Here is a 23,691-nt window from a genome sequence, read left to right as displayed (position 1 = left end):
AGATCTGCCTCACCTTTCCAATTACTTCGGCGACTCTGCATCTGGGTTCAACTTACCCTACGATCGCGTCGCACTACGCGGCGAAATCGTAACAGCACGATCCAACCATTATGGACCCAGCGGAGCGCCACCCACGCTCGCGCCGACGCACTCGGCGACGCAAACCATCCACCTCGAAGACACCGGACTGCTTGGAATGTATAAGAAACCCCTCAGAATCGTTTAGGAATTTTGTAATGGACACACCGTGGTGCGGGGCTCTCAGGCACATCATTTCTAGAGATGAGCCACAGCTGGTAGAAGAGTTAGAGCCGCAGCGTACTCATACGCCCCACCACTGCTATGCACGTCGCCCTGGGAAGCCTTTACCGTTTCATCATGATGCCCAGGTGCGTACAACCACCAGAGAGCGCCCAAGTTATCTTATGCCTATGCCCAGAGGAATTGATTCACCATGGAGGGAGCCTGAAGATTCTGGTGAGGAGGACACCCGTTGAGGAAGTTCCCCACGGCCAGCAGCGTGGCCAGGATCTATGCCCAGAGGAATTGATTCACCATGGAGGGAGCCTGAAGATTCTGGTGAGGAGGACACCCGTTGAGGAAGTTCCCCACGGCCAGCAGCGTGGCCAGGATCTTCTTGAAGGTCCGGTTGCCGGCCAGCTGCTCCATGCCCAACTTCAGGTCAAACAGGGGCTCGGCGATCTCCTGCTCGAGTGCCTCATAGTTGAGTTTGAAAGACCACAGCTGCAGGCGGGGGGTCAAGGCGCTGACGGAAGCCAGGCCCGAGAGGAATTCCTCGGCCGTCCCCAGGGGAACGTCGGGATTGGCCGAGCGAGCCTCGCGGATCTTCTGCTTCTCCTCCTCTGTGGGCGTCATGCTCAGGATCTTCTCCACACCCTCCTTGTTGATGGCAAAGTCGTCAAAGTTGAGGATGGCGCTCTTGATGACGTGAACGGCGGGCAGGACCGTCATCCCGATGTTGATGGCGGTGCTCCGCTTGGAGTCCAGAACCAGGATCTCGGACTTTTTGCTCTCTGGCGCTTTCTTGGCCCATGGCGTCTCTTTGGCCCTGGACTCAAAGAGGTGCTCCAGCTTCCCCATGTCCACTTGGACCTTGTCCAGTGACGCCAAAAATAATCTAATCACGTAATTAGTGACAGCTGATAGTTATCGTGACGTCATGCCAGGAAAGGCAATCCAACCTCTCCTGACAAGAGCATCAAATAAAGACAATTTGTCGGTCTTTCGGGAACAGATTTTCTTGAAAAATAACCCTTTCGCTATGATTTCTAGAATTTTACTGACATAATGCAAGTGCATTCGCAGCTAGCCCTCAGAGATAAAATGAGTTGGATTTCCATCTCCAACAATACCAGCCGATATGTTATTTGAGGTTCTTGATCTGAATGAATTAAATGGCCTCCGGTATGCAGTACAACTGTAGAGCAATTACTTTAAATTATGTTCATTCTTTTGTCCCCCGCCTGGTGCCCGTAGATAGCTGGGATAGGCCTTAGCACCCCCCGTGACCCTTGTGAGGATAAGCGGTTGAGAGAATGAATGAATGAAAGAATACTAAACAATGTCTTTCACATGACGATCATTTATACTAAACAATTACTATTAGTTTAAGCATGTGAAACTATGATAAAATATGATTTGGATTTTACAGCATGTTTTCGTAACCTGTTTTATGTTTATTTATATAAACAATAGACACCTTGTAAAGCATTGCTGTTGCTTCACATGTATTTCTTAGGGGCCTAACATTCAACCACATCTAAGCAGCAGTACTTGTAGACTTGCATTCTGTGAAGCGCAAAGTGTCCTTCTGTTCTAAAGAGACAGAACAGCAAGAAAAGGACTCTGTGCAACCTTCTTTACTCTGTAACAGCGGGATGATGCTTTTTGTGTAGAAAGGATGGAGTACAAAGTGTAAGCGAATGAGTGGAAAGTACTGCAGACAATGTATGACTGTTTTTTTCTATTTTTTTCCGTGCAGTTGAGGAGTGTAGTTTGCAAGATCCAGCATGCCAGTACTATTGAATGCTGGGTATTTTGCTGAGCCTTCTTTAAAAATTACTTCTCTTATCATGTAAAAGTAGTGATATCTGAACAGACAGAAGAATAGTCAGTCATTTTCTTCTTAAAAAAATAAAAATAAAATACTTGTGGTTGCTAGAGTTATACAGTAAAAAAGGGGTGTGTGCATGTGGTGGTGGAGCAATATAATTTTAGTTTCAGTGAAATGAAAAATCTACAATAGTGTTCCAATAAATTGGTGGTTATTGAAGTGCTATACCAATTGAATGTAATTTCTGGTAAAATTCTGTAGCTCCAGTGTTTAACCATAAATCCTATGTGATTTTTTGTTTTACAGTATAAAATGTGAAAACACTTATAAATCCCATTTAAATTCAGTGAATTCATTTAGTTGTGCTGCCACTACAACATTGCACCCAATCGGTTAGTCTTTAATTGAATCTGATTACCAGTCGATTTGAATTGAATGACTTGACCCCGCTGAGATATTTTCTCTAAAAGAATAATGGAGTTGCTTATTTGACTATTTAGTATTGTTATTTTGTTATCTTTTTGCATTTGGTGCTTTTTTTAAACATCTACTACTTTACATTATAATTGCTTGATCTGAGGTAGTTGGGTTGTAAAGGTTTAAATCAAAATTCAAAGTACGGTAATACACATATATACACACGATGCAACAGATGTGCAGTCCATTTGCAGCGTCCAGAAGTAAAACAACATGTGAAAATTGAGTGTATAGAGTGCAAAAAGTCTTACTGCAATCAAGCTGACTTTACTCCTTTGTTATTATTGCTGACTCAAAGACAAATACCAATTTGGCCTGAAATGCACAAAAGTAAAACATAGCTGTATATATTCCTGCCTTTTCCCCCCTCTTTTATAACCTGAATAATCCAACTGACTTTGAATAATGTCAAATCCCAATTGATTTGGGTAGCAGGTGTAGAAGGTCGAATTAATACTTTAGCTCATGGGTGTCCATCTGCAAGAGCAGTACTGCTCACGGCCATACCACCCTGAAAAGGCCTGATCTCGTCCGATCTCGGAAGCCAAGCATGGTTCGGCCTGGTTAGTACCTGATTGGGAGACCGCTTGGAAATACCAGGTGCTGTGAGCATCATGCCCCGCATCTTTTTCGACATTTCATGGGTGTCCATCTGCTAGTGCAGTACCGCTCACGGCCATACCACCCTGAAAAGGCCCGATCTCGTCCGATCTTGGAAGCCAAGCATGGTTGGGCCTGGTTAGTACCTGGTTGGGAGACCGCTTGGGAATACCAGGTGCTGTGAGCATCATACCCCGCATCTTTTTCGACATTTCATGGGTGTCCATCTGCAAAAGCAGTACCGCTCACGGCCATACCACCCTGAAAAGGCCCGATCTCGCCCGATCTCGGAAGCCAAGCATGGTTAGACTTGTTTAGTACCAGATTGGGAGACCGCTTGGGAATACCAGGTGCTGTGAGAACCATGCCCCGCATCTTTTTCGACATTTCATGGGTGTCCATCTGCTAGTGCAGTACCGTTCACGGCCATACCACCCTGAAAAGGCCCGATCTCGTCCGATCTCGGAAGCCAAGCATGGTTCGGCCTGGTTAGTACCTGATTGGGAGACCGCTTGGGAATACCAGGTGCTGTGAGCATCATACCCCGCATCTTTTTCGACATTTCATGGGTGTCCATCTGCAAGTGCAGTACCGCTCACAGCCATACCACCCTGAAAAGGCCCGATCTCGTTCGATCTCGGAAGCCAAGCATAGTTCGGCCTGGTTAGTACCTGATTGGGAGACCGCTTGGGAATACCAGGTGCTGTGAGCATCATACCCCGCATCTTTTTCGACATTTCATGGGTGTCCATCTGCAAGAGCAGTACCGCTTACGGCCGTACCACCCTGAAAAGGCCCGATCTCGTCCGATCTCGGAAGTCAAGCATAGTTCGGCCTGGTTAGTACCTGGTTGGGAGACCGCTTGGGAATACCAGGTGCTGTGAGCATCATACCCCGCATCTTTTGCGACATTTCATGGGTGTCCATCTGTAAGTGCAGTACCGCTCACGGCCATACCACCCTGAAAAGGCCCGATCTCGTCCGATCTCGGCAGCCAAGCATGGTTCGGCCTGTTTAGTACCTGATTGGGAGACCGCTTGGGAATACCAGGTGCTGTGAGCATCATACCCCGCATCTTTTTCGACATTTCATGGGTGTCCATCTGCTAGTGCAGTACCGTTCACGGCCATACCACCCTGAAAAGAACCGATCTCGTCCGATCTCGGAAGCCAAGCATGGTTCCGCCTGGTTAGTACCTGATTGGGAGACCGCTTGGGAATACCAGGTACTGTGAGCATCATACCCCGCATCTTTTTCGACATTTCATGGGTGTCCATTTGCTAGTGCAGTACCGCTCACGGCCATACCACCCTGAAAAGGCCCGATCTCGTCCGATCTCGGAAGCCAAGCATGGTTTGGCCTGGTTAGTACCTGATTGGGAGACCGCTTGGGAATACCAGGTGCTGTGAGCATCATACCCCGCATCTTTTTCGACATTTCATGGGTGATCTATCTGAAATCCAGATCAAATTCTGGATTTCAGATAGATCAGTTGTCATCATGCACCTTTTACCAAGACTGGACCTATAGTAGGACTTAGATGGAGAGCTATCTTAAAAAGAACATGTCCTCATTACTTGGGGGAGAAACAAAGGATCCAAAATCACTCAGAGCTGTCAGGAGTGGTTGGATTGCCTTTCCTGGCATGACGTCACGATAACTATCAGCTGTCACTAATTACGTGATTAGATTATTTTTGGTATTTAAGCATTATGATTTTCTGTGGACGCGGTTGGATCGACTGGTTAAGTTCTGGTTTCGTTTCCTGTTAATCCTCGTAGTAATTGCTGTTTCCATTGACGCCACGCCGCATGTTCAGTTCGTTTGTAATGAGTGGTCAAGCCAAGTTGTTTAAGTTATGTTACCCCGTTTATTAAATCAACCAACAAGAGCTACAGATCTGCCTCACCTTTCCAATTACTTCGGCGACTCTGCATCTGGGTTCAACTTACCCTACGATCGCGTCGCACTACGCGGCGAAATCGTAACAGCACGATCCAACCATTATGGACCCAGCGGAGCGCCACCCACGCTCGCGCCGACGCACTCGGCGACGCAAACCATCCACCTCGAAGACACCGGACTGCTTGGAATGTATAAGAAACCCCTCAGAATCGTTTAGGAATTTTGTAATGGACACACCGTGGTGCGGGGCTCTCAGGCACATCATTTCTAGAGATGAGCCACAGCTGGTAGAAGAGTTAGAGCCGCAGCGTACTCATACGCCCCACCACTGCTATGCACGTCGCCCTGGGAAGCCTTTACCGTTTCATCATGATGCCCAGGTGCGTACAACCACCAGAGAGCGCCCAAGTTATCTTATGCCTATGCCCAGAGGAATTGATTCACCATGGAGGGAGCCTGAAGATTCTGGTGAGGAGGACACCCGTTGAGGAAGTTCCCCACGGCCAGCAGCGTGGCCAGGATCTTCTTGAAGGTCCGGTTGCCGGCCAGCTGCTCCATGCCCAACTTCAGGTCAAACAGGGGCTCGGCGATCTCCTGCTCGAGTGCCTCATAGTTGAGTTTGAAAGACCACAGCTGCAGGCGGGGGGTCAAGGCGCTGACGGAAGCCAGGCCCGAGAGGAATTCCTCGGCCGTCCCCAGGGGAACGTCGGGATTGGCCGAGCGAGCCTCGCGGATCTTCTGCTTCTCCTCCTCTGTGGGCGTCATGCTCAGGATCTTCTCCACACCCTCCTTGTTGATGGCAAAGTCGTCAAAGTTGAGGATGGCGCTCTTGATGACGTGAACGGCGGGCAGGACCGTCATCCCGATGTTGATGGCGGTGCTCCGCTTGGAGTCCAGAACCAGGATCTCGGACTTTTTGCTCTCTGGCGCTTTCTTGGCCCATGGCGTCTCTTTGGCCCTGGACTCAAAGAGGTGCTCCAGCTTCCCCATGTCCACTTGGACCTTGTCCAGTGACGCCAAAAATAATCTAATCACGTAATTAGTGACAGCTGATAGTTATCGTGACGTCATGCCAGGAAAGGCAATCCAACCTCTCCTGACAAGAGCATCAAATAAAGACAATTTGTCGGTCTTTCGGGAACAGATTTTCTTGAAAAATAACCCTTTCGCTATGATTTCTAGAATTTTACTGACATAATGCAAGTGCATTCGCAGCTAGCCCTCAGAGATAAAATGAGTTGGATTTCCATCTCCAACAATACCAGCCGATATGTTATTTGAGGTTCTTGATCTGAATGAATTAAATGACCTCCGGTATGCAGTACAACTGTAGAGCAATTACTTTAAATTATGTTCATTCTTTTGTCCCCCGCCTGGTGCCCGTAGATAGCTGGGATAGGCCTTAGCACCCCCCGTGACCCTTGTGAGGATAAGCGGTTGAGAGAATGAATGAATGAAAGAATACTAAACAATGTCTTTCACATGACGATCATTTATACTAAACAATTACTATTAGTTTAAGCATGTGAAACTATGATAAAATATGATTTGGATTTTACAGCATGTTTTCGTAACCTGTTTTATGTTTATTTATATAAACAATAGACACCTTGTAAAGCATTGCTGTTGCTTCACATGTATTTCTTAGGGGCCTAACATTCAACCACATCTAAGCAGCAGTACTTGTAGACTTGCATTCTGTGAAGCGCAAAGTGTCCTTCTGTTCTAAAGAGACAGAACAGCAAGAAAAGGACTCTGTGCAACCTTCTTTACTCTGTAACAGCGGGATGATGCTTTTTGTGTAGAAAGGATGGAGTACAAAGTGTAAGCGAATGAGTGGAAAGTACTGCAGACAATGTATGACTGTTTTTTTCTATTTTTTTTCCGTGCAGTTGAGGAGTGTAGTTTGCAAGATCCAGCATGCCAGTACTATTGAATGCTGGGTATTTTGCTGAGCCTTCTTTAAAAATTACTTCTCTTATCATGTAAAAGTAGTGATATCTGAACAGACAGAAGAATAGTCAGTCATTTTCTTCTTAAAAAAATAAAAATAAAATACTTGTGGTTGCTAGAGTTATACAGTAAAAAAGGGGTGTGTGCATGTGGTGGTGGAGCAATATAATTTTAGTTTCAGTGAAATGAAAAATCTACAATAGTGTTCCAATAAATTGGTGGTTATTGAAGTGCTATACCAATTGAATGTAATTTCTGGTAAAATTCTGTAGCTCCAGTGTTTAACCATAAATCCTATGTGATTTTTTGTTTTACAGTATAAAATGTGAAAACACTTATAAATCCCATTTAAATTCAGTGAATTCATTTAGTTGTGCTGCCACTACAACATTGCACCCAATCAGTTAGTCTTTAATTGAATCTGATTACCAGTCGATTTGAATTGAATGACTTGACCCCGCTGACATATTTTCTCTAAAAGAATAATGGAGTTGCTTATTTGACTATTTAGTATTGTTATTTTGTTATCTTTTTGCTTTTGGTGCTTTTTTTAAACATCTACTACTTTACATTATAATTGCTTGATCTGAGGTAGTTGGGTTGTAAAGGTTTAAATCAAAATTCAAAGTACGGTAATACACATATATACACACGATGCAACAGATGTGCAGTCCATTTGCAGCGTCCAGAAGTAAAACAACATGTGAAAATTGAGTGTATAGAGTGCAAAAAGTCCTACTGCAATCAAGCTGACTTTACTCCTTTGTTATTATTGCTGACTCAAAGACAAATACCAATTTGGCCTGAAATGCACAAAAGTAAAACATAGCTGTATATATTCCTGCCTTTTCCCCCCTCTTTTATAACCTGAATATTCCAACTGACTTTGAATAATGTCAAATCCCAATTGATTTGGGTAGCAGGTGTAGAAGGTCGAATTAATACTTTAGCTCATGGGTGTCCATCTGCAAGAGCAGTACCGCTCACGGCCATACCACCCTGAAAAGGCCTGATCTCGTCCGATCTCGGAAGCCAAGCATGGTTCGGCCTGGTTAGTACCTGATTGGGAGACCGCTTGGGAATACCAGGTGCTGTGAGCATCATACCCCGCATCTTTTTCGACATTTCATGGGTGTCCATCTGCTAATGCAGTACCGCTCACGGCCATACCACCCTGAAAAGGCCCGATCTCGTCCGATCTTGGAAGCCAAGCATGGTTGGGCCTGGTTAGTACCTGGTTGGGAGACCGCTTGGGAATACCAGGTGCTGTGAGCATCATACCCCGCATCTTTTTCGACATTTCATGGGTGTCCATCTGCAAAAGCAGTACCGCTCACGGCCATACCACCCTGAAAAGGCCCGATCTCGTCCGATCTTGGAAGCCAAGCATGGTTGGGCCTGGTTAGTACCTGGTTGGGAGACCGCTTGGGAATACCAGGTGCTGTGAGCATCATACCCCGCATCTTTTTCGACATTTCATGGGTGTCCATCTGCAAAAGCAGTACCGCTCACGGCCATACCACCCTGAAAAGGCCCGATCTCGCCCGATCTCGGAAGCCAAGCATGGTTAGACTTGTTTAGTACCAGATTGGGAGACCGCTTGGGAATACCAGGTGCTGTGAGAACCATGCCCCGCATCTTTTTCGACATTTCATGGGTGTCCATCTGCTAGTGCAGTACCGTTCACGGCCATACCACCCTGAAAAGGCCCGATCTCGTCCGATCTCGGAAGCCAAGCATGGTTCGGCCTGGTTAGTACCTGATTGGGAGACCGCTTGGGAATACCAGGTGCTGTGAGCATCATACCCCGCATCTTTTTCGACATTTCATGGGTGTCCATCTGCAAGAGCAGTACCGCTCACGGCCATACCACCCTGAAAAGGCCCGATCTCCTCCGATCTCGGAAGCCAAGCATGGTTCGGCCTGTTTAGTACCTGATTGGGAGACCGCTTGGGAATACCAGGTGCTGTGAGCAGCATACCCCGCATCTTTTTCGACATTTCATGGGTGTCCATCTGCAAAAGCAGTACCGCTCACGGCCATACCACCCTGAAAAGGCCCGATCTCGTCCGATCTCGGAAGCCAAGCATGGTTCGGCCTGGTTAGTACCTGATTGGGAGACCGCTTGGGAATACCAGGTGCTGTGAGCATCATACCCCGCATCTTTTTCGACATTTCATGGGTGATCTATCTGAAATCCAGATCAAATTCTGGATTTCAGATAGATCAGTTGTCATCATGCACCTTTTACCAAGACTGGACCTATAGTAGGACTTAGATGGAGAGCTATCTTAAAAAGAACATGTCCTCATTACTTGGGGGAGAAACAAAGGATCCAAAATCACTCAGAGCTGTCAGGAGTGGTTGGATTGCCTTTCCTGGCATGACGTCACGATAACTATCAGCTGTCACTAATTACGTGATTAGATTATTTTTGGTATTTAAGCATTATGATTTTCTGTGGACGCGGTTGGATCGACTGGTTAAGTTCTGGTTTCGTTTCCTGTTAATCCTCGTAGTAATTGCTGTTTCCATTGACGCCACGCCGCATGTTCAGTTCGTTTGTAATGAGTGGTCAAGCCAAGTTGTTTAAGTTATGTTACCCCGTTTATTAAATCAACCAACAAGAGCTACAGATCTGCCTCACCTTTCCAATTACTTCGGCGACTCTGCATCTGGGTTCAACTTACCCTACGATCGCGTCGCACTACGCGGCGAAATCGTAACAGCACGATCCAACCATTATGGACCCAGCGGAGCGCCACCCACGCTCGCGCCGACGCACTCGGCGACGCAAACCATCCACCTCGAAGACACCGGACTGCTTGGAATGTATAAGAAACCCCTCAGAATCGTTTAGGAATTTTGTAATGGACACACCGTGGTGCGGGGCTCTCAGGCACATCATTTCTAGAGATGAGCCACAGCTGGTAGAAGAGTTAGAGCCGCAGCGTACTCATACGCCCCACCACTGCTATGCACGTCGCCCTGGGAAGCCTTTACCGTTTCATCATGATGCCCAGGTGCGTACAACCACCAGAGAGCGCCCAAGTTATCTTATGCCTATGCCCAGAGGAATTGATTCACCATGGAGGGAGCCTGAAGATTCTGGTGAGGAGGACACCCGTTGAGGAAGTTCCCCACGGCCAGCAGCGTGGCCAGGATCTTCTTGAAGGTCCGGTTGCCGGCCAGCTGCTCCATGCCCAACTTCAGGTCAAACAGGGGCTCGGCGATCTCCTGCTCGAGTGCCTCATAGTTGAGTTTGAAAGACCACAGCTGCAGGCGGGGGGTCAAGGCGCTGACGGAAGCCAGGCCCGAGAGGAATTCCTCGGCCGTCCCCAGGGGAACGTCGGGATTGGCCGAGCGAGCCTCGCGGATCTTCTGCTTCTCCTCCTCTGTGGGCGTCATGCTCAGGATCTTCTCCACACCCTCCTTGTTGATGGCAAAGTCGTCAAAGTTGAGGATGGCGCTCTTGATGACGTGAACGGCGGGCAGGACCGTCATCCCGATGTTGATGGCGGTGCTCCGCTTGGAGTCCAGAACCAGGATCTTGGACTTTTTGCTCTCTGGCGCTTTCTTGGCCCATGGCGTCTCTTTGGCCCTGGACTCAAAGAGGTGCTCCAGCTTCCCCATGTCCACTTGGACCTTGTCCAGTGACGCCAAAAATAATCTAATCACGTAATTAGTGACAGCTGATAGTTATCGTGACGTCATGCCAGGAAAGGCAATCCAACCTCTCCTGACAAGAGCATCAAATAAAGACAATTTGTCGGTCTTTCGGGAACAGATTTTCTTGAAAAATAACCCTTTCGCTATGATTTCTAGAATTTTACTGACATAATGCAAGTGCATTCGCAGCTAGCCCTCAGAGATAAAATGAGTTGGATTTCCATCTCCAACAATACCAGCCGATATGTTATTTGAGGTTCTTGATCTGAATGAATTAAATGACCTCCGGTATGCAGTACAACTGTAGAGCAATTACTTTAAATTATGTTCATTCTTTTGTCCCCCGCCTGGTGCCCGTAGATAGCTGGGATAGGCCTTAGCACCCCCCGTGACCCTTGTGAGGATAAGCGGTTGAGAGAATGAATGAATGAAAGAATACTAAACAATGTCTTTCACATGACGATCATTTATACTAAACAATTACTATTAGTTTAAGCATGTGAAACTATGATAAAATATGATTTGGATTTTACAGCATGTTTTCGTAACCTGTTTTATGTTTATTTATATAAACAATAGACACCTTGTAAAGCATTGCTGTTGCTTCACATGTATTTCTTAGGGGCCTAACATTCAACCACATCTAAGCAGCAGTACTTGTAGACTTGCATTCTGTGAAGCGCAAAGTGTCCTTCTGTTCTAAAGAGACAGAACAGCAAGAAAAGGACTCTGTGCAACCTTCTTTACTCTGTAACAGCGGGATGATGCTTTTTGTGTAGAAAGGATGGAGTACAAAGTGTAAGCGAATGAGTGGAAAGTACTGCAGACAATGTATGACTGTTTTTTTCTATTTTTTTTCCGTGCAGTTGAGGAGTGTAGTTTGCAAGATCCAGCATGCCAGTACTATTGAATGCTGGGTATTTTGCTGAGCCTTCTTTAAAAATTACTTCTCTTATCATGTAAAAGTAGTGATATCTGAACAGACAGAAGAATAGTCAGTCATTTTCTTCTTAAAAAAATAAAAATAAAATACTTGTGGTTGCTAGAGTTATACAGTAAAAAAGGGGTGTGTGCATGTGGTGGTGGAGCAATATAATTTTAGTTTCAGTGAAATGAAAAATCTACAATAGTGTTCCAATAAATTGGTGGTTATTGAAGTGCTATACCAATTGAATGTAATTTCTGGTAAAATTCTGTAGCTCCAGTGTTTAACCATAAATCCTATGTGATTTTTTGTTTTACAGTATAAAATGTGAAAACACTTATAAATCCCATTTAAATTCAGTGATTTCATTTAGTTGTGCTGCCACTACAACATTGCACCCAATCAGTTAGTCTTTATATGAATCTGATTACCAGTCGATTTGAATTGAATGACTTGACCCCGCTGAGATATTTTCTCTAAAAGAATAATGGAGTTGCTTATTTGACTATTTAGTATTGTTATTTTGTTATCTTTTTGCATTTGGTGCTTTTTTTAAACATCTACTACTTTACATTATAATTGCTTGATCTGAGGTAGTTGGGTTGTAAAGGTTTAAATCAAAATTCAAAGTACGGTAATACACATATATACACACGATGCAACAGATGTGCAGTCCATTTGCAGCGTCCAGAAGTAAAACAACATGTGAAAATTGAGTGTATAGAGTGCAAAAAGTCTTACTGCAATCAAGCTGACTTTACTCCTTTGTTATTATTGCTGACTCAAAGACAAATACCAATTTGGCCTGAAATGCACAAAAGTAAAACATAGCTGTATATATTCCTGCCTTTTCCCCCCTCTTTTATAACCTGAATATTCCAACTGACTTTGAATAATGTCAAATCCCAATTGATTTGGGTAGCAGGTGTAGAAGGTCGAATTAATACTTTAGCTCATGGGTGTCCATCTGCAAGAGCAGTACCGCTCACGGCCATACCACCCTGAAAAGGCCTGATCTCGTCCGATCTCGGAAGCCAAGCATGGTTCGGCCTGGTTAGTACCTGATTGGGAGACCGCTTGGGAATACCAGGTGCTGTGAGCATCATGCCCCGCATCTTTTTCGACATTTCATGGGTGTCCATCTGCTAGTGCAGTACCGCTCACGGCCATACCACCCTGAAAAGGCCCGATCTCGTCCGATCTTGGAAGCCAAGCATGGTTGGGCCTGGTTAGTACCTGGTTGGGAGACCGCTTGGGAATACCAGGTGCTGTGAGCATCATACCCCGCATCTTTTTCGACATTTCATGGGTGTCCATCTGCAAAAGCAGTACCGCTCACGGCCATACCACCCTGAAAAGGCCCGATCTCGCCCGATTTCGGAAGCCAAGCATGGTTAGACTTGTTTAGTACCAGATTGGGAGACCGCTTGGGAATACCAGGTGCTGTGAGAACCATGCCCCGCATCTTTTTCGACATTTCATGGGTGTCCATCTGCTAGTGCAGTACCGTTCACGGCCATACCACCCTGAAAAGGCCCGATCTCGTCCGATCTCGGAAGCCAAGCATGGTTCGGCCTGGTTAGTACCTGATTGGGAGACCGCTTGGGAATACCAGGTGCTGTGAGCATCATACCCCGCATCTTTTTCGACATTTCATGGGTGTCCATCTGCAAGAGCAGTACCGCTCACGGCCATACCACCCTGAAAAGGCCCGATCTCCTCCGATCTCGGAAGCCAAGTATGGTTCGGCCTGTTTAGTACCTGATTGGGAGACCGCTTGGGAATACCAGGTGCTGTGAGCAGCATACCCCGCATCTTTTTCGACATTTCATGGGTGTCCATCTGCAAAAGCAGTACCGCTCACGGCCATACCACCCTGAAAAGGCCCGATCTCGTCCGATCTCGGAAGCCAAGCATGGTTCGGCCTGGTTAGTACCTGATTGGGAGACCGCTTGGGAATACCAGGTGCAGTGAGCATCATACCCCGCATCTTTTTCGACATTTCATGGGTGTCCATCTGCAGGAGCAGTACCGCTCACGGCCATACCACCCTGAAAAGGCCCGATCTCGTTCGATCTCGGAAGCCAAGCATGGTACGGCCTGGTTAGTACCTGATTGGGAGACCGCTTAGGAATACCAGGTGCTGTGAGCATCATACCCCGCATCTTTTTCGACATTTCATGGGTGATCTATCTGAAATCCAGATCAAATTCTGGATTTCAGATAGATCAGTTGTCATCATGCACCTTTTACCAAGACTGGACCTATAGTAGGACTTAGATGGAGAGCTATCTTAAAAAGAACATGTCCTCATTACTTGGGGGAGAAACAAAGGATCCAAAATCACTCAGAGCTGTCAGGAGTGGTTGGATTGCCTTTCCTGGCATGACGTCACGATAACTATCAGCTGTCACTAATTACGTGATTAGATTATTTTTGGTATTTAAGCATTATGATTTTCTGTGGACGCGGTTGGATCGACTGGTTAAGTTCTGGTTTCGTTTCCTGTTAATCCTCGTAGTAATTGCTGTTTCCATTGACGCCACGCCGCATGTTCAGTTCGTTTGTAATGAGTGGTCAAGCCAAGTTGTTTAAGTTATGTTACCCCGTTTATTAAATCAACCAACAAGAGCTACAGATCTGCCTCACCTTTCCAATTACTTCGGCGACTCTGCATCTGGGTTCAACTTACCCTACGATCGCGTCGCACTACGCGGCGAAATCGTAACAGCACGATCCAACCATTATGGACCCAGCGGAGCGCCACCCACGCTCGCGCCGACGCACTCGGCGACGCAAACCATCCACCTCGAAGACACCGGACTGCTTGGAATGTATAAGAAACCCCTCAGAATCGTTTAGGAATTTTGTAATGGACACACCGTGGTGCGGGGCTCTCAGGCACATCATTTCTAGAGATGAGCCACAGCTGGTAGAAGAGTTAGAGCCGCAGCGTACTCATACGCCCCACCACTGCTATGCACGTCGCCCTGGGAAGCCTTTACCGTTTCATCATGATGCCCAGGTGCGTACAACCACCAGAGAGCGCCCAAGTTATCTTATGCCTATGCCCAGAGGAATTGATTCACCATGGAGGGAGCCTGAAGATTCTGGTGAGGAGGACACCCGTTGAGGAAGTTCCCCACGGCCAGCAGCGTGGCCAGGATCTTCTTGAAGGTCCGGTTGCCGGCCAGCTGCTCCATGCCCAACTTCAGGTCAAACAGGGGCTCGGCGATCTCCTGCTCGAGTGCCTCATAGTTGAGTTTGAAAGACCACAGCTGCAGGCGGGGGGTCAAGGCGCTGACGGAAGCCAGGCCCGAGAGGAATTCCTCGGCCGTCCCCAGGGGAACGTCGGGATTGGCCGAGCGAGCCTCGCGGATCTTCTGCTTCTCCTCCTCTGTGGGCGTCATGCTCAGGATCTTCTCCACACCCTCCTTGTTGATGGCAAAGTCGTCAAAGTTGAGGATGGCGCTCTTGATGACGTGAACGGCGGGCAGGACCGTCATCCCGATGTTGATGGCGGTGCTCCGCTTGGAGTCCAGAACCAGGATCTCGGACTTTTTGCTCTCTGGCGCTTTCTTGGCCCATGGCGTCTCTTTGGCCCTGGACTCAAAGAGGTGCTCCAGCTTCCCCATGTCCACTTGGACCTTGTCCAGTGACGCCAAAAATAATCTAATCACGTAATTAGTGACAGCTGATAGTTATCGTGACGTCATGCCAGGAAAGGCAATCCAACCTCTCCTGACAAGAGCATCAAATAAAGACAATTTGTCGGTCTTTCGGGAACAGATTTTCTTGAAAAATAACCCTTTCGCTATGATTTCTAGAATTTTACTGACATAATGCAAGTGCATTCGCAGCTAGCCCTCAGAGATAAAATGAGTTGGATTTCCATCTCCAACAATACCAGCCGATATGTTATTTGAGGTTCTTGATCTGAATGAATTAAATGACCTCCGGTATGCAGTACAACTGTAGAGCAATTACTTTAAATTATGTTCATTCTTTAGTCCCCCGCCTGGTGCCCGTAGATAGCTGGGATAGGCCTTAGCACCCCCCGTGACCCTTGTGAGGATAAGCGGTTGAGAGAATGAATGAATGAAAGAATACTAAACAATGTCTTTCACATGACGATCATTTATACTAAACAATTACTATTAGTTTAAGCATGTGAAACTATGATAAAATATGATTTGGATTTTACAGCATGTTTTCGTAACCTGTTTTATGTTTATTTATATAAACAATAGACACCTTGTAAAGCATTGCTGTTGCTTCACATGTATTTCTTAGGGGCCTAACATTCAACCACATCTAAGCAGCAGTACTTGTAGACTTGCATTCTGTGAAGCGCAAAGTGTCCTTCTGTTCTAAAGAGACAGAACAGCAAGAAAAGGACTCTGTGCAACCTTCTTTACTCTGTAACAGCGGGATGATGCTTTTTGTGTAGAAAGGATGGAGTACAAAGTGTAAGCGAATGAGTGGAAAGTACTGCAGACAATGTATGACTGTTTTTTTCTATTTTTTTTCCGTGCAGTTGAGGAGTGTAGTTTGCAAGATCCAGCATGCCAGTACTATTGAATGCTGGGTATTTTGCTGAGCCTTCTTTAAAAATTACTTCTCTTATCATGTAAAAGTAGTGATATCTGAACAGACAGAAGAATAGTCAGTCATTTTCTTCTTAAAAAAATAAAAATAAAATACTTGTGGTTGCTAGAGTTATACAGTAAAAAAGGGGTGTGTGCATGTGGTGGTGGAGCAATATAATTTTAGTTTCAGTGAAATGAAAAATCTACAATAGTGTTCCAATAAATTGGTGGTTATTGAAGTGCTATACCAATTGAATGTAATTTCTGGTAAAATTCTGTAGCTCCAGTGTTTAACCATAAATCCTATGTGATTTTTTGTTTTACAGTATAAAATGTGAAAACACTTATAAATCCCATTTAAATTCAGTGAATTCATTTAGTTGTGCTGCCACTACAACATTGCACCCAATCAGTTAGTCTTTAATTGAATCTGATTACCAGTCGATTTGAATTGAATGACTTGACCCCGCTGAGATATTTTCTCTAAAAGAATAATGGAGTTGCTTATTTGACTATTTAGTATTGTTATTTTGTTATCTTTTTGCATTTGGTGCTTTTTTTAAACATCTACTACTTTACATTATAATTGCTTGATCTGAGGTAGTTGGGTTGTAAAGGTTTAAATCAAAATTCAAAGTACGGTAATACACATATATACACACGATGCAACAGATGTGCAGTCCATTTGCAGCGTCCAGAAGTAAAACAACATGTGAAAATTGAGTGTATAGAGTGCAAAAAGTCTTACTGCAATCAAGCTGACTTTACTCCTTTGTTATTATTGCTGACTCAAAGACAAATACCAATTTGGCCTGAAATGCACAAAAGTAAAACATAGCTGTATATATTCCTGCCTTTTCCCCCCTCTTTTATAACCTGAATATTCCAACTGACTTTGAATAATGTCAAATCCCAATTGATTTGGGTAGCAGGTGTAGAAGGTCGAATTAATACTTTAGCTCATGGGTGTCCATCTGCAAGAGCAGTACCGCTTACGGCCATACCACCCTGAAAAGGCCTGATCTCGTCCGATCTCGGAAGCCAAGCATGGTTCGGCCTGGTTAGTACCTGATTGGGAAACCGCTTGGGAATACCAGGTGCTGTGTGCATCATACCCCGCATCTTTTTCAACATTTCATGGGTGTCCATCTGCTAGTGCAGTACCGCTCACGGCCATACCACCCTGAAAAGGCCCGATCTCGTCCGATCTCGGAAGCCAAGCATGGTTCGGCCTGTTTAGTACCTGATTGGGGGACCGCTTGGGAATACCAGGTGCTGTGAGCATCATACCCCGCATCTTTTTCGACATTTCATGGGTGTCCATCTGCAAGAGCAGTACCGCTCACGGCCATACCACCCTGAAAAGGCCCGATCTCGCCCGATCTCGGAAGCCAAGCATGGTTCGGCCTGGTTAGTACCTGATTGGGAGACCGCTTGGGAATACCAGGTGCTGTGAGCATCATACCCCGCATCTTTTTCGACATTTCATGGGTGTCCATCTGCTAGTGCAGTACCGTTCACGGCCATACCACCCTGAAAAGGCCCGATCTCGTCCGATCTCGGAAGCCAAGCATGGTTCGGCCTGGTTAGTACCTGATTGGGAGACCGCTTGGGAATACCAGGTGCAGTGAGCATCATACCCCGCATCTTTTTCGACATTTCATGGGTGTCCATCTGCAGGAGCAGTACCGCTCACGGCCATACCACCCTGAAAAGGCCCGATCTCGTTCGATCTCGGAAGCCAAGCATGGTACGGCCTGGTTAGTACCTGATTGGGAGACCGCTTGGGAATACCAGGTGCTGTGAGCATCATACCCCGCATCTTTTTCGACATTTCATGGGTGATCTATCTGAAATCCAGATCAAATTCTGGATTTCAGATAGATCAGTTGTCATCATGCACCTTTTACCAAGACTGGACCTATAGTAGGACTTAGATGGAGAGCTATCTTAAAAAGAACATGTCCTCATTACTTGGGGGAGAAACAAAGGATCCAAAATCACTCAGAGCTGTCAGGAGTGGTTGGATTGCCTTTCCTGGCATGACGTCACGATAACTATCAGCTGTCACTAATTACGTGATTAGATTATTTTTGGTATTTAAGCATTATGATTTTCTGTGGACGCGGTTGGATCGACTGGTTAAGTTCTGGTTTCGTTTCCTGTTAATCCTCGTAGTAATTGCTGTTTCCATTGACGCCACGCCGCATGTTCAGTTCGTTTGTAATGAGTGGTCAAGCCAAGTTGTTTAAGTTATGTTACCCCGTTTATTAAATCAACCAACAAGAGCTACAGATCTGCCTCACCTTTCCAATTACTTCGGCGACTCTGCATCTGGGTTCAACTTACCCTACGATCGCGTCGCACTACGCGGCGAAATCGTAACAGCACGATCCAACCATTATGGACCCAGCGGAGCGCCACCCACGCTCGCGCCGACGCACTCGGCGACGCAAACCATCCACCTCGAAGACACCGGACTGCTTGGAATGTATAAGAAACCCCTCAGAATCGTTTAGGAATTTTGTAATGGACACACCGTGGTGCGGGGCTCTCAGGCACATCATTTCTAGAGATGAGCCACAGCTGGTAGAAGAGTTAGAGCCGCAGCGTACTCATACGCCCCACCACTGCTATGCACGTCGCCCTGGGAAGCCTTTACCGTTTCATCATGATGCCCAGGTGCGTACAACCACCAGAGAGCGCCCAAGTTATCTTATGCCTATGCCCAGAGGAATTGATTCACCATGGAGGGAGCCTGAAGATTCTGGTGAGGAGGACACCCGTTGAGGAAGTTCCCCACGGCCAGCAGCGTGGCCAGGATCTTCTTGAAGGTCCGGTTGCCGGCCAGCTGCTCCATGCCCAACTTCAGGTCAAACAGGGGCTCGGCGATCTCCTGCTCGAGTGCCTCATAGTTGAGTTTGAAAGACCACAGCTGCAGGCGGGGGGTCAAGGCGCTGACGGAAGCCAGGCCCGAGAGGAATTCCTCGGCCGTCCCCAGGGGAACGTCGGGATTGGCCGAGCGAGCCTCGCGGATCTTCTGCTTCTCCTCCTCTGTGGGCGTCATGCTCAGGATCTTCTCCACACCCTCCTTGTTGATGGCAAAGTCGTCAAAGTTGAGGATGGCGCTCTTGATGACGTGAACGGCGGGCAGGACCGTCATCCCGATGTTGATGGCGGTGCTCCGCTTGGAGTCCAGAACCAGGATCTCGGACTTTTTGCTCTCTGGCGCTTTCTTGGCCCATGGCGTCTCTTTGGCCCTGGACTCAAAGAGGTGCTCCAGCTTCCCCATGTCCACTTGGACCTTGTCCAGTGACGCCAAAAATAATCTAATCACGTAATTAGTGACAGCTGATAGTTATCGTGACGTCATGCCAGGAAAGGCAATCCAACCTCTCCTGACAAGAGCATCAAATAAAGACAATTTGTCGGTCTTTCGGGAACAGATTTTCTTGAAAAATAACCCTTTCGCTATGATTTCTAGAATTTTACTGACATAATGCAAGTGCATTCGCAGCTAGCCCTCAGAGATAAAATGAGTTGGATTTCCATCTCCAACAATACCAGCCGATATGTTATTTGAGGTTCTTGATCTGAATGAATTAAATGACCTCCGGTATGCAGTACAACTGTAGAGCAATTACTTTAAATTATGTTCATTCTTTTGTCCCCCGCCTGGTGCCCGTAGATAGCTGGGATAGGCCTTAGCACCCCCCGTGACCCTTGTGAGGATAAGCGGTTGAGAGAATGAATGAATGAAAGAATACTAAACAATGTCTTTCACATGACGATCATTTATACTAAACAATTACTATTAGTTTAAGCATGTGAAACTATGATAAAATATGATTTGGATTTTACAGCATGTTTTCGTAACCTGTTTTATGTTTATTTATATAAACAATAGACACCTTGTAAAGCATTGCTGTTGCTTCACATGTATTTCTTAGGGGCCTAACATTCAACCACATCTAAGCAGCAGTACTTGTAGACTTGCATTCTGTGAAGCGCAAAGTGTCCTTCTGTTCTAAAGAGACAGAACAGCAAGAAAAGGACTCTGTGCAACCTTCTTTACTCTGTAACAGCGGGATGATGCTTTTTGTGTAGAAAGGATGGAGTACAAAGTGTAAGCGAATGAGTGGAAAGTACTGCAGACAATGTATGACTGTTTTTTTCTATTTTTTTTCCGTGCAGTTGAGGAGTGTAGTTTGCAAGATCCAGCATGCCAGTACTATTGAATGCTGGGTATTTTGCTGAGCCTTCTTTAAAAATTACTTCTCTTATCATGTAAAAGTAGTGATATCTGAACAGACAGAAGAATAGTCAGTCATTTTCTTCTTAAAAAAATAAAAATAAAATACTTGTGGTTGCTAGAGTTATACAGTAAAAAAGGGGTGTGTGCATGTGGTGGTGGAGCAATATAATTTTAGTTTCAGTGAAATGAAAAATCTACAATAGTGTTCCAATAAATTGGTGGTTATTGAAGTGCTATACCAATTGAATGTAATTTCTGGTAAAATTCTGTAGCTCCAGTGTTTAACCATAAATCCTATGTGATTTTTTGTTTTACAGTATAAAATCTGAAAACACTTATAAATCCCATTTAAATTCAGTGAATTCATTTAGTTGTGCTGCCACTACAACATTGCACCCAATCAGTTAGTCTTTAATTGAATCTGATTACCAGTCGATTTGAATTGAATGACTTGACCCCGCTGAGATATTTTCTCTAAAAGAATAATGGAGTTGCTTATTTGACTATTTAGTATTGTTATTTTGTTATCTTTTTGCATTTGGTGCTTTTTTTAAACATCTACTACTTTACATTATAATTGCTTGATCTGAGGTAGTTGGGTTGTAAAGGTTTAAATCAAAATTCAAAGTACGGTAATACACATACACACACGATGCAACAGATGTGCAGTCCATTTGCAGCGTCCAGAAGTAAAACAACATGTGAAAATTGAGTGTATAGAGTGCAAAAAGTCTTACTGCAATCAAGCTGACTTTACTCCTTTGTTATTATTGCTGACTCAAAGACAAATACCAATTTGGCCTGAAATGCACAAAAGTAAAACATAGCTGTATATATTCCTGCCTTTTCCCCCCTCTTTTATAACCTGAATATTCCAACTGACTTTGAATAATGTCAAATCCCAATTGATTTGGGTAGCAGGTGTAGAAGGTCGAATTAATACTTTAGCTCATGGGTGTCCATCTGCAAGAGCAGTACCGCTCACGGCCATACCACCCTGAAAAGGCCCGATCTCGTCCGATCTTGGAAGCCAAGCATGGTTGGGCCTGGTTAGTACCTGGTTGGGAGACCGCTTGGGAATACCAGGTGCTGTGAGCATCATACCCCGCATCTTTTTCGACATTTCATGGGTGTCCATCTGCAAAAGCAGTACCGCTCACGGCCATACCACCCTGAAAAGGCCCGATCTCGCCCGATCTCGGAAGCCAAGCATGGTTAGACTTGTTTAGTACCAGATTGGGAGACCGCTTGGGAATACCAGGTGCTGTGAGAACCATGCCCCGCATCTTTTTCGACATTTCATGGGTGTCCATCTGCTAGTGCAGTACCGTTCACGGCCATACCACCCTGAAAAGGCCCGATCTCGTCCGATCTCGGAAGCCAAGCATGGTTCGGCCTGGTTAGTACCTGATTGGGAGACCGCTTGGGAATACCAGGTGCTGTGAGCATCATACCCCGCATCTTTTTCGACATTTCATGGGTGTCCATCTGCAAGAGCAGCACCGCTCACGGCCATACCACCCTGAAAAGGCCCGATCTCCTCCGATCTCGGAAGCCAAGCATGGTTCGGCCTGTTTAGTACCTGATTGGGAGACCGCTTGGGAATACCAGGTGCTGTGAGCAGCATACCCCGCATCTTTTTCGACATTTCATGGGTGTCCATCTGCAAAAGCAATATCGCTCACGGCCATACCACCCTGAAAAGGCCCGATCTCGTCCGATCTCGGAAGCCAAGCATGGTTCGGCCTGGTTAGTACCTGATTGGGAGACCGCTTGGGAATACCAGGTGCAGTGAGCATCATACCCCGCATCTTTTTCGACATTTCATGGGTGTCCATCTGCTGGAGCAGTACCGCTCACGGCCATACCACCCTGAAAAGGCCCGATCTCGTTCGATCTCGGAAGCCAAGCATGGTATGGCCTGGTTAGTACCTGATTGGGAGACCGCTTGGGAATACCAGGTGCTGTGAGCATCATACCCCGCATCTTTTTCGACATTTCATGGGTGATCTATCTGAAATCCAGATCAAATTCTGGATTTCAGATAGATCAGTTGTCATCATGCACCTTTTACCAAGACTGGACCTATAGTAGGACTTAGATGGAGAGCTATCTTAAAAAGAACATGTCCTCATTACTTGGGGGAGAAACAAAGGATCCAAAATCACTCAGAGCTGTCAGGAGTGGTTGGATTGCCTTTCCTGGCATGACGTCACGATAACTATCAGCTGTCACTAATTACGTGATTAGATTATTTTTGGTATTTAAGCATTATGATTTTCTGTGGACGCGGTTGGATCGACTGGTTAAGTTCTGGTTTCGTTTCCTGTTAATCCTCGTAGTAATTGCTGTTTCCATTGACGCCACGCCGCATGTTCAGTTCGTTTGTAATGAGTGGTCAAGCCAAGTTGTTTAAGTTATGTTACCCCGTTTATTAAATCAACCAACAAGAGCTACAGATCTGCCTCACCTTTCCAATTACTTCGGCGACTCTGCATCTGGGTTCAACTTACCCTACGATCGCGTCGCACTACGCGGCGAAATCGTAACAGCACGATCCAACCATTATGGACCCAGCGGAGCGCCACCCACGCTCGCGCCGACGCACTCGGCGACGCAAACCATCCACCTCGAAGACACCGGACTGCTTGGAATGTATAAGAAACCCCTCAGAATCGTTTAGGAATTTTGTAATGGACACACCGTGGTGCGGGGCTCTCAGGCACATCATTTCTAGAGATGAGCCACAGCTGGTAGAAGAGTTAGAGCCGCAGCGTACTCATACGCCCCACCACTGCTATGCACGTCGCCCTGGGAAGCCTTTACCGTTTCATCATGATGCCCAGGTGCGTACAACCACCAGAGAGCGCCCAAGTTATCTTATGCCTATGCCCAGAGGAATTGATTCACCATGGAGGGAGCCTGAAGATTCTGGTGAGGAGGACACCCGTTGAGGAAGTTCCCCACGGCCAGCAGCGTGGCCAGGATCTTCTTGAAGGTCCGGTTGCCGGCCAGCTGCTCCATGCCCAACTTCAGGTCAAACAGGGGCTCGGCGATCTCCTGCTCGAGTGCCTCATAGTTGAGTTTGAAAGACCACAGCTGCAGGCGGGGGGTCAAGGCGCTGACGGAAGCCAGGCCCGAGAGGAATTCCTCGGCCGTCCCCAGGGGAACGTCGGGATTGGCCGAGCGAGCCTCGCGGATCTTCTGCTTCTCCTCCTCTGTGGGCGTCATGCTCAGGATCTTC

General features: G+C 46.2%; 5 non-coding genes and 29 pseudogenes across 5 annotated transcripts; all 34 read left to right on the top strand.

Annotated features, from left to right (window-relative positions):
* The first annotated feature begins 3,044 nt into the window (after positions 1–3,044).
* On the top strand, positions 3,045–3,163 carry LOC144190269 (5S ribosomal RNA; annotated as a pseudogene).
* A 56-nt stretch (positions 3,164–3,219) lies between these two features.
* On the top strand, positions 3,220–3,338 carry LOC144181997 (5S ribosomal RNA). Its single transcript, XR_013324727.1, has one exon. It is a non-coding gene; the product is annotated as a 5S ribosomal RNA (ribosomal RNA).
* Positions 3,339–3,394: 56 nt separating this feature from the next.
* Positions 3,395–3,513, top strand: LOC144183475 (5S ribosomal RNA; annotated as a pseudogene).
* Positions 3,514–3,569: 56 nt separating this feature from the next.
* Positions 3,570–3,688, top strand: LOC144184963 (5S ribosomal RNA; annotated as a pseudogene).
* A 56-nt stretch (positions 3,689–3,744) lies between these two features.
* LOC144189546 (5S ribosomal RNA) lies at positions 3,745–3,863 on the top strand (annotated as a pseudogene).
* A 56-nt stretch (positions 3,864–3,919) lies between these two features.
* Positions 3,920–4,038, top strand: LOC144189447 (5S ribosomal RNA; annotated as a pseudogene).
* Positions 4,039–4,094: 56 nt separating this feature from the next.
* Positions 4,095–4,213, top strand: LOC144188808 (5S ribosomal RNA; annotated as a pseudogene).
* A 56-nt stretch (positions 4,214–4,269) lies between these two features.
* Positions 4,270–4,388, top strand: LOC144184224 (5S ribosomal RNA; annotated as a pseudogene).
* Positions 4,389–4,444: 56 nt separating this feature from the next.
* Positions 4,445–4,563, top strand: LOC144188662 (5S ribosomal RNA; annotated as a pseudogene).
* Positions 4,564–7,990: 3,427 nt separating this feature from the next.
* Positions 7,991–8,109, top strand: LOC144187798 (5S ribosomal RNA; annotated as a pseudogene).
* A 56-nt stretch (positions 8,110–8,165) lies between these two features.
* Positions 8,166–8,284, top strand: LOC144181883 (5S ribosomal RNA). Its single transcript, XR_013324726.1, has one exon. It is a non-coding gene; the product is annotated as a 5S ribosomal RNA (ribosomal RNA).
* A 56-nt stretch (positions 8,285–8,340) lies between these two features.
* LOC144181766 (5S ribosomal RNA) lies at positions 8,341–8,459 on the top strand. The gene has a single exon (XR_013324723.1). It is a non-coding gene; the product is annotated as a 5S ribosomal RNA (ribosomal RNA).
* A 56-nt stretch (positions 8,460–8,515) lies between these two features.
* Positions 8,516–8,634, top strand: LOC144183473 (5S ribosomal RNA; annotated as a pseudogene).
* Positions 8,635–8,690: 56 nt separating this feature from the next.
* Positions 8,691–8,809, top strand: LOC144184950 (5S ribosomal RNA; annotated as a pseudogene).
* A 56-nt stretch (positions 8,810–8,865) lies between these two features.
* Positions 8,866–8,984, top strand: LOC144189284 (5S ribosomal RNA; annotated as a pseudogene).
* A 56-nt stretch (positions 8,985–9,040) lies between these two features.
* On the top strand, positions 9,041–9,159 carry LOC144190729 (5S ribosomal RNA; annotated as a pseudogene).
* Positions 9,160–12,586: 3,427 nt separating this feature from the next.
* Positions 12,587–12,705, top strand: LOC144187797 (5S ribosomal RNA; annotated as a pseudogene).
* Positions 12,706–12,761: 56 nt separating this feature from the next.
* On the top strand, positions 12,762–12,880 carry LOC144191906 (5S ribosomal RNA). The gene has a single exon (XR_013325019.1). It is a non-coding gene; the product is annotated as a 5S ribosomal RNA (ribosomal RNA).
* Positions 12,881–12,936: 56 nt separating this feature from the next.
* LOC144185507 (5S ribosomal RNA) lies at positions 12,937–13,055 on the top strand (annotated as a pseudogene).
* Positions 13,056–13,111: 56 nt separating this feature from the next.
* On the top strand, positions 13,112–13,230 carry LOC144184939 (5S ribosomal RNA; annotated as a pseudogene).
* A 56-nt stretch (positions 13,231–13,286) lies between these two features.
* On the top strand, positions 13,287–13,405 carry LOC144190959 (5S ribosomal RNA; annotated as a pseudogene).
* A 56-nt stretch (positions 13,406–13,461) lies between these two features.
* LOC144188990 (5S ribosomal RNA) lies at positions 13,462–13,580 on the top strand (annotated as a pseudogene).
* A 56-nt stretch (positions 13,581–13,636) lies between these two features.
* Positions 13,637–13,755, top strand: LOC144188366 (5S ribosomal RNA; annotated as a pseudogene).
* A 3,427-nt stretch (positions 13,756–17,182) lies between these two features.
* LOC144191727 (5S ribosomal RNA) lies at positions 17,183–17,301 on the top strand (annotated as a pseudogene).
* A 56-nt stretch (positions 17,302–17,357) lies between these two features.
* Positions 17,358–17,476, top strand: LOC144188015 (5S ribosomal RNA; annotated as a pseudogene).
* A 56-nt stretch (positions 17,477–17,532) lies between these two features.
* On the top strand, positions 17,533–17,651 carry LOC144188483 (5S ribosomal RNA; annotated as a pseudogene).
* A 56-nt stretch (positions 17,652–17,707) lies between these two features.
* On the top strand, positions 17,708–17,826 carry LOC144189820 (5S ribosomal RNA; annotated as a pseudogene).
* A 56-nt stretch (positions 17,827–17,882) lies between these two features.
* On the top strand, positions 17,883–18,001 carry LOC144183764 (5S ribosomal RNA; annotated as a pseudogene).
* Positions 18,002–21,426: 3,425 nt separating this feature from the next.
* LOC144191789 (5S ribosomal RNA) lies at positions 21,427–21,545 on the top strand. The gene has a single exon (XR_013325014.1). It is a non-coding gene; the product is annotated as a 5S ribosomal RNA (ribosomal RNA).
* A 56-nt stretch (positions 21,546–21,601) lies between these two features.
* Positions 21,602–21,720, top strand: LOC144183472 (5S ribosomal RNA; annotated as a pseudogene).
* A 56-nt stretch (positions 21,721–21,776) lies between these two features.
* Positions 21,777–21,895, top strand: LOC144184928 (5S ribosomal RNA; annotated as a pseudogene).
* Positions 21,896–21,951: 56 nt separating this feature from the next.
* Positions 21,952–22,070, top strand: LOC144189281 (5S ribosomal RNA; annotated as a pseudogene).
* Positions 22,071–22,126: 56 nt separating this feature from the next.
* Positions 22,127–22,245, top strand: LOC144188989 (5S ribosomal RNA; annotated as a pseudogene).
* A 56-nt stretch (positions 22,246–22,301) lies between these two features.
* On the top strand, positions 22,302–22,420 carry LOC144181945 (5S ribosomal RNA; annotated as a pseudogene).
* Positions 22,421–23,691: the final 1,271 nt, after the last annotated feature.

The sequence above is a fragment of the Stigmatopora nigra genome, unplaced genomic scaffold (assembly GCF_051989575.1).
Source record: "Stigmatopora nigra isolate UIUO_SnigA unplaced genomic scaffold, RoL_Snig_1.1 HiC_scaffold_24, whole genome shotgun sequence".
NCBI classification, from domain to species: domain Eukaryota; kingdom Metazoa; phylum Chordata; class Actinopteri; order Syngnathiformes; family Syngnathidae; genus Stigmatopora; species Stigmatopora nigra.
This window is presented reverse-complemented; position numbering and strand designations above follow the sequence as displayed.